Source organism: Struthio camelus, chromosome 6 (genome assembly GCF_040807025.1).
Source record: "Struthio camelus isolate bStrCam1 chromosome 6, bStrCam1.hap1, whole genome shotgun sequence".
NCBI classification, from domain to species: domain Eukaryota; kingdom Metazoa; phylum Chordata; class Aves; order Struthioniformes; family Struthionidae; genus Struthio; species Struthio camelus.
The window spans coordinates 12,322,493-12,331,006 of NC_090947.1; positions in this window are offsets into that span (position 1 = coordinate 12,322,493).

The window sequence follows — 8,514 nt, forward strand, 5'->3', positions numbered from 1 at the left end:
CCTTTCCCAAATACCCACATCTCCCGGCTACTGAATGGAATAGTCTCCCTTCCGCATGGGAAGCCGTTCCCATTAAATGCCTCTCCAAGTGAAAGCCAGCTTTTGTGTCCTGCAGATGAGTGCAGCAAGCGATCACAGGGCTTTAGCTTATGACGTGCAGTGAACAGGCGTAAGGATCTCAAATAGAGAAGCCTTCCTGAAACGCTCTCTCCTCAGAGCTTTTCCAACTGGTGCTAAGGAGTTTCATGTCTAGGGAGGAAGCGAACCAGGCTACGTGTGGAGCAGGCAGTAGCTTCCCTTCAGCCCCAGCGCGGTGCCAGCTGGCGTTCACATAACCTGCAGCGTTTCCGTCAGACAGAGCGTCTGGCTGGGGAGTGCCTCCGGGAGTTCAGGGGAGGTGCCTGCGTTTCCCACTCTGCCAGAAGTGGCACTGCTGGTCTAAAAGTGCCAGCAAGCCTGGGCAGCCTGCGCAGCCGGGCTGTCCGCACGGGGCCAGCCGGCGCCTCCATCCCCAGCACCCGGCGGGACCTGGCCTACCTCCTGGGTGCGCAGCGTCCCCGGGCAAGCAGAGGTGCATTCACACACTGCGCGCTACTAGTGATCAATTCAACCGTAACTGCTAAATACACTGGAAAAGCTGGTAATCAGTGAATTTATGCGATGCATCACCTCCTATAGCAAGCAGTCGCCCCTTCAAAGTCTGCAAGGCAGAAGGAGTCACTTAGCAGTATTTGCACCCAGCGCAGTTAGGAGATGACTGTCTGTTACTTGTGCAGCGCCGCCAGCTGCACGTTGCAGATTAACGTGTGAAAGGATTCTCTTAATCCAAAATAAATTCCAATTTAATATGTAAAATAGTTCTGCTGACTGGCACCCCCCCCCCAACGCACACACGCGCCATCAGGTGTTCCTTGGTATTCTTCAAACACTTCCCTTTTTGTTTCCAAACATGATTTTCATTATTCATGCCGTGAACCTACCATAACAAGGTGTTAACATTGCTTGGAGAGTATCTAGGGTGAAATCCATCTGAGTACACAGGCCTGCTGGGCACCACCTAAACTCCACAGTAAAGCTGTTAACCTCAGGTCATTCAGTATATGGTAAATACGTGTAATCTTGAGGAAAACTGCAAATCTAGGCAGCAGCATGCTGACAGGACATCAGACAGACTTTCTGGCGTGAGGTAAACTGGCAAAGCACTGGACTGGTAGTTTGTTTGTTTTTAATTATAAGAGAGAGAACAGTTTAGTGGTTTCCTATGTGTTTTTAATCCTCCTAAAGCCCAAAAAGCCCTTGCCTCTGAAGCATTAGGAACGGTATTATCTGGCTGCTCTAGGTGATCTCAGTATTAATTGCAGGGGTTTGCGGAGTCCCTCGAGTTAACTGCTGAGGTTCTTGGAGATGCTTACAAGCGCCTTGCCTAGGACAGAGGGGGTTCTTGTTCGCAAAACGGAAATCTGTGCTAGCTATGTTGGAGTAGCCTCTATAAAATGCATTTGCTGTAATACAAAGGTAGTTAATCCTTTTCAGCAGTTGAAGCTTATTTGTATTAAATTATACTAGTAATTATGTTTATCTTGCCACTGATTTTATGTGGAAGGGTAATTTATTCCTATTAACACTAATGGGAATTAAGCAATAAGTATTGTTTCCAGTCATAAGGTTACAGACTTTTGCCTTAATGTGAACCTTATAATACTAATACTCAACACCCACTGCTGTTTCCCTTTCTCATCCATTGCTCGCCACCTGCAAAAGGTAAGCCAATTCTACTTCAAGCAAAATTTCAGAATAATTGCTCAAACCTGGTTTCTTAAACTGTCTGCATTTTGGCTGTACTGCGCAGGCCAAAACAGAACTGCAAAAATATTAAGGGTTGACTAGCTGACATACTGCAAGTTAAAAACCTTTACAGCGTTATTAGCGCCACCGCAGTGGCTGCTGTAGTCGAACCTTTTGCCTAAATATTTTAACATAAGAAAGAGTTTAGGGGGGTAGTAAATTTGAAATTGCTTATCTGCTGGAAAGATAAATACACATTGAACAAATATTAAACAGTAACTGTTGAAAAGACAGCAAGTTTAAAAGCCTTTTTACAAGCCTTTTTTGTTACTAGTAAGATGAGAATCATTAAGCTGAACACATAAAAGTAGAATACCGTTTCCGTAGCATGTGTTGTTTTTTAAAGAAAGGTATTGTTCAGGTCAAAACTTCATAGGATGCTATTTTGTCAGCTTTACTCAGTGTCGTGTTATGTCATAGACGTTTTTAGGTAAACTCACAACTAATTTGAGAGTTCTGTTTAAAATCAGTGATGTTATAACGACTCTTTTGTCCCTGCTCCGTAAGACTCCTGACTGTAGGTAAAAAGATGACAGTCAGGGATTCCTCTGGAACGGCTACAGTCCAGTGTAATGTTTGTATCTATTCAAAGTGCCACTGACATATCCCCTGAGGGCTATTTGAAAAAGTTACTGTGCTCATTAATTAGCCCTCTTCTGAATCAGTAATCAGCATTCTGAACTTTTTTCCATTATGCACCAAGTGGAGTTAGACTATGTCACAGAATAATAATAAAAAAAAATGCAGCTACAGATATATTCTAACAAATCTCTTAAAGTCATGGTGAATGCAACATGGAGCCAGGCTATGTTTGTTTGAATCCTTCATCCTTTTAAACCACTTATAACAGAAATTATATTTTGTTTTTGAGTACACAGTTATTTTATTCTTAGTACATTCGGAAACTTACCAGTCAGCCCCTACTAGAAAAAGCTCCATATACTAAGAGTGGGATTTCTAACCGCCCGGGGCACGCTGTTCCGCTAATTTAACCCAGTTTTGTGCTACTCTCAAGGTAAGCAGCTTTTAATTGTGTAGACCTACAATACTCCACAAGAGTCTGGCGTCCCTTATTCTGAGCTGCCTTCCAAGGCCGTCCTCTCCCTTCTAATTGCGCATAATCCTGCAAGCACCCCGAGAGAAACACTGGCCAACTGCACTGACTGTAACTGTAGGAGCAGAGTAAGATTGTGCTCTTTTTTCCTATCGAGAATTAAGCTGGTCTCCTTTGCAACAAGAGTAACTCCCATCAGTGCAAAGAGTCAGGAGCCTAAGAGTTACTCTGAAATCTAGATCTTGTGCGTGGTTTAAGAAAAAACATCTCTTCATCCAATAGTCATAAAAGTTACTTGGAAAACAAATATTGGATTATGTATCCAGTGGTCGAATATCCTTTGACTTTGGTTTTGTGAAGTTAATCAAGAGGCAGGGGATTTTTTTCTTACAAAGCTTTCTATCGCCAGAGTTTTGCCCGCTTGCTGCTAGCAGGCTTTTGGCTGCCGGCGTGAGTAGCCCTCGCAGTGCCGCGGGTCAGCGCTGATCCAGCCGTCGCTGAGGCGAAGGAGCTGCGGCTTCGGTGAGGACCAGGCCCTCCACAGGTGGAGGCTTTAGTCACGCAACCCTTGATAGGGGTTTCTCCCAAAAGGTAGTTCAGGTCTCCATTTCCTGTTAATAGCAACATGGGCAGCTCGTGACATAGTCTATTGACTTACCTGTTCAGCACCTCTCATTTTAAATCAAGAAAATTATGATTTTTATAGTTGGAAATATTGACTCCATTGTCTTATCTAAGAGTTTTGAATCTAGCTGATAAAGATTTTGCTCAGAAATTATAATCGATTGCAGTGCTGACTGCAGTCAGGCATTGGAGCTGAGTAATTTTAAAATAGATTCCTGTATGAATAAACAAATAAAACTCTGAAGCCTCCTAATTTATGCTAAAGCAGGTATGCAATTGTAGGCATTGTAATGATAAGAGATGGTAGTTCCACATAAAGGTACAGCATATAACATACGGCCAGGGAAGAGTGCTGGAGTGAAAACAAGACTGACAGAGTAGGGACGGAAATAGGATTAGCTTTTGGAAATAGGGTGTAGGACAGTGAGCAGTGCTGAGCACCAAATATACAGCATGGGATACTTTTTGTTTGAAAATTAAGGTACTATACCCCAGAAAAGTTACCATTAATCCTGAATTACAGTAATGTTGCCACTCCACTGCAGGATACATTTTAGCTAGTTTTTAAGTTTTTAGAATCTGAACTAGAAGATCAGAAAAATGATTTCTCTTTTGGTTGTTTTTATCTTTTTGGTTTTGTTTTTTTAATTGGACTACTCTCAAGAAAATGAAGGCTTCTAAATAAAACAAGGGTGGTGTCTGGGAGTTTTATTTATTTTTGTTTTTACAATTATTGTGTTTATTGCTAGCTGTATTGGCAAGCTAAACAATATCTGATAAAAAGTTAAATCATCACTACTAACTGTAACTTTCATTTTAAATGTAATGGGCCAAATCCTAACTACCTAAAATTCAGATATGTGAAAATGCACATGTTTTAGCTGGTGGGGTTTTGTGTTACAGTTGCATAAGAGCCCTGAATTTCCACCAAGAGTTTTTTTTGTCATTCAGGAATAGTTGTGAAGTTTCTAAAGTGTATTCTAGGTGATAGTGCAATGGCCTAGTTGGCTTTGGCCAAGATGGTGCGAGTCCTGACTCCTCTCTGGCTCTAGTGACAGCATCAAAAAAAAAAAAAAAATTGAGACGGTAAGAAGAATGTCAGCATCTGAACAAGACAATCTAAAAAAACAAGACAATTGGATGAAGTTGGGTATAAAAGTCAAAAGAAGAATTCTTTGCAAGTTTCTTTTTCAACATGGTAACTGAGGTGGTAGAACTTTCCTATAAACTTTAAGTCCCAAACTAGAAGATGACTAGTATGTTGGACCCTAATGCTTCAATAGTTCCATATAGCAGGACATTTTTCTGCAATGAGTTTACAACACTCAGGAGACTGCTGTTAATTATCAGCATTGCAGGGAGGAAGATTTTTAATGATATTAAGTACATAAATCATCTTAGGAGGATGCTTTTTCTTTGTAATCTGTTTTTCCTTGGAATGGCATCACCTTGAGGGTGTCCGTGAATCTGGATCAGCAAGGTTGCCTTTTGTATAAGCAACTGAACATTTATACTTGTAAGGGCTGGTATAGTATGGAAGGGGAAGACTTTGGAGAAAAGGAAGTCACCAAATTGAACGTTTGGTGCGGAAAGCTGGTGCCCGCAGGTCATTCAGTATTCTTGTCCTTGCGAGGCTACAGTTCTGGTTTTCAGTATGTTTGAAAGTGCATGTAGTTTTCTGAGTTTTTGTAGTGGGGATGCGGGCATCCAGAATCTAACAGGTATATAGGTGCATCTCCCTCATTTTTGACAATTACTTGATCTAGTTTTATACCAAGTTCTTTGTTTTTAAAGAATTTCAGGCACTGAGAATATAGAGTGCATATTTATTTCTAAGCTTTAAGTAGAACACATGTGGTGTATTTTTTAATCCTTTCCATAGTTTTCAGTTTGGTATCCACAAGACTGTATATCAAATACAATGCCAAGTTTTTCTATCTTTCTACAAGACAATTTAAGTTTCATCTGAATTTGGTATATGTCTTTCACAAAATACTAAATGGGGAAAATGTGCTTCAAGCATTAAGATGGTGTGTGTCTTTTTCTCCATTTACATTGCATCACATTTCTTTTTTTTTTTTTCTTTGAGGCAGAGAGCAGATATGAAATGTGCTGAGTGTGTTACAGGGGCATTTCATTGTGCCTGGCTTCAAGGAATGTACTGTAATGTTTGACTGCTCATAGATTTGCATAATTATCTAATCAGTTGAACACAGGACTGTTGTGTTGTATTTCCTGTTATTCAAAACCATTTGGGGAAAAGATTTTTCTGTGTATAATTTTATTTTCATACTGATATCTATTTTGTTTAAGACCATGTTTCATCCTGAAATCACTTAATTCAAAATAAATCTTCTTACAAAATCCACTTTGGAAATTTACTCTTTTATTGTGCCTCTGAATGTACTGTAACATCATTTTTAAAATGAGTACCCCTTTTCTGTAGGTCTTTCTACATCATATGCAGCAGGTTAAAACATTTAGAGAATCCAAATGATACCCTTTCTTACATCCCCTTTTCTGAATAAACGACTTCTGCTGGCCTGTGGAGTTTGGCATGTGGCAAATCATCATTTTTGAAGCAGAGAAAATAAGGGTTCTGCAACAATATGCATCATAATTTGGACAAGAACTACATTTGAAACGCAGGCTATCAGAAATTAAATGAACAAGGCACCAGATGCTACAATCAACATGCTGGAAAGACCCAGGCTTCTCTACCTCTCAATGGACTGTCAGTTATATTTTTTAAATCCCTGTAACCGTAGCTGACTTTTGACACAGAAGTTGTTGAGCAGCATTTGAACAATTAGCCTCCCAATAAAAGTCAGTGGCCCCCGCCAAAGAATTCCTTCTATTTTGTAACAGATTATGCTGGTTCCAGTAAGAGATATTGGTCTTTATGTAGTATTAATTTGAGGGTTCTTCCCACTGAGACATAGTCGAGTGAGACCTTTGTTCTAGAAGGGTTAGATGACAAGTTGCTGCTTCCCCTATATTACGTTCTTCATAAATGCTCTTTTTAGAATCTGATGTTAAAGCAGTATCTCTCCTATTTTTAAACTGCATTTCTAGAAAGAAATTTTGCACTACCTGCTAGCAGAAATGTGATGCAAGCTACCCGAAATCATTACAGGGAAGGTGATTTGGGAACAGAAGCGGCTTTGGGACTACCTTTCAGACTCGGTTCTCCGTTGTAGTTCCGGATTTCAGACTCCGAAGACCTTTTCAGTCAGATCATTGATAACTGACACCACAATTGCCCACTTTCCCACCACTGTCCAGATTGGAGTTTGCATAAAGCTCACACAAGGTCACACTGAGGCCATTCTACTAAGCAGTAACGGGGTGAGACAGGATCTGCAGAGTCAGTATTTGTCCATTGCATGGAGGAGAGGTGCCTGCTCTTTGTTACTCGTTTTCTGTGTGTGACTGCGGTGGGATTCTTATAGAGATTCTGGCACTGACAAACCCAGTCTTTTTAAAATACCTGTATTAAATTAAAATATGGTATTACCTTGGGGGAGGGGGAACAGACTCCATGACTAGGTCGTTTCCAGAACTATTGCAGCTAGGGCAGAAGATGGCACGCTGGCTGGGAGGGGGCTGTTGCATTTAGAGTATTTACTAAATGTTGTTATTTATACTGCTTAGAGTATTTTGTGTTTTAATTTGGGAATTTGGGAGGTTTCTTCAGCTAACAGTGCTGTCATAGGTACGTGTGGGACATGGGTAATCTCTATGGGTTTGGGGTTTTTTCCTTGCTTATTTTATCCCCGCAGAACGAGAGAGAAAACATTCAGCCTCAATATAGGAATACCACCCCTAAGGCAGTTTTATGCTATAATCTGAGATGCACTGAATCAGCAGAGTTTTCTGCCAGCCTGCCGTGTGGTGTCTGGCAGGCCAACGCCATGCTTTTCCAGCAAGCAAACAACTGCGGGTACTTTGCACGACAACGATCACCCACATTGCAGGCAGATTTGCTGTTGCTGCTTGAAGGCTGCGTTAGCAGAGGCAACGTGTGGAAGATGTGGATCTCGTCCCATGACTTTTGAACTGCAGGACACTGAAGATGCTCAGGTAAGGGTTTGTTTTGCATGCGATTTCACGTGAGTTAAGCACATAGCGACTGCTTCTGGCTGTGCCACATGAAGATAGACTAACAGCTTGGTGGAATTACCCTTTGGCCTCATGTTTTGGAGGCCTTTTTTGGTGCTACAGATTAAGATCTTGCCTTGCCAATGCCTTGTCAAAGCAGTTATTACAAACGAGTCAGGGAAGACGTCTCGGAGAGTCTCCACTTCCATTTCTGTGGCTCTTTGACTGGTGTTGTCCGCTGGTCCTTCACTGCAGCAGCCGAGTTACCTGCTGAAAAGGGTAGGTTGCTGTCTGTATGGTCCAAACTATATGAGCCCGGTGATAGGTCTGAGTTGAAATCAGCCACACTTGAGGAAATTCCGCTTCTTCTAAAAGGCTAGCTTCCCAGAAGACCTATGGCTCCAAACAAAATGAGCTGTACGTGATATCTTTGCCAAATGATAACTGATCAAGATAAAATGGTTCCTTCTGTGAATGCCCTTAAAGACAGCAAAACACCAGTGTTGTACTAGATAATTAAGGAAAGCAAGAGAAAGTTAGCGTTAAGAATAGGAATTCTGAGGCTAACACATTCGGGTAATTACAAAATGTCAGTTAATGACCTTCACCCTAAATGCTAGTAGAACCAATTTTTAAAAACAAACTAGTCAGATGAATGCATGATAATAAACATAGTTCGTGATCCTGCACTGCTGTAACCTTCACCCTACCGTTCCCCCTTCCCCACCCTTTGTTTGTCATTCTCTGTTGTACCTAATTAAAATTCCAAAGTCCTCAGGGTGGAGTCCTGCCAATTATACCCTTCTGCAAAGTGCCATACGTGCTTCCACGCTACGATATAAACAGATAACAAAGACTACAGTAATACTCCCATGTCGTGAAATGTTTTC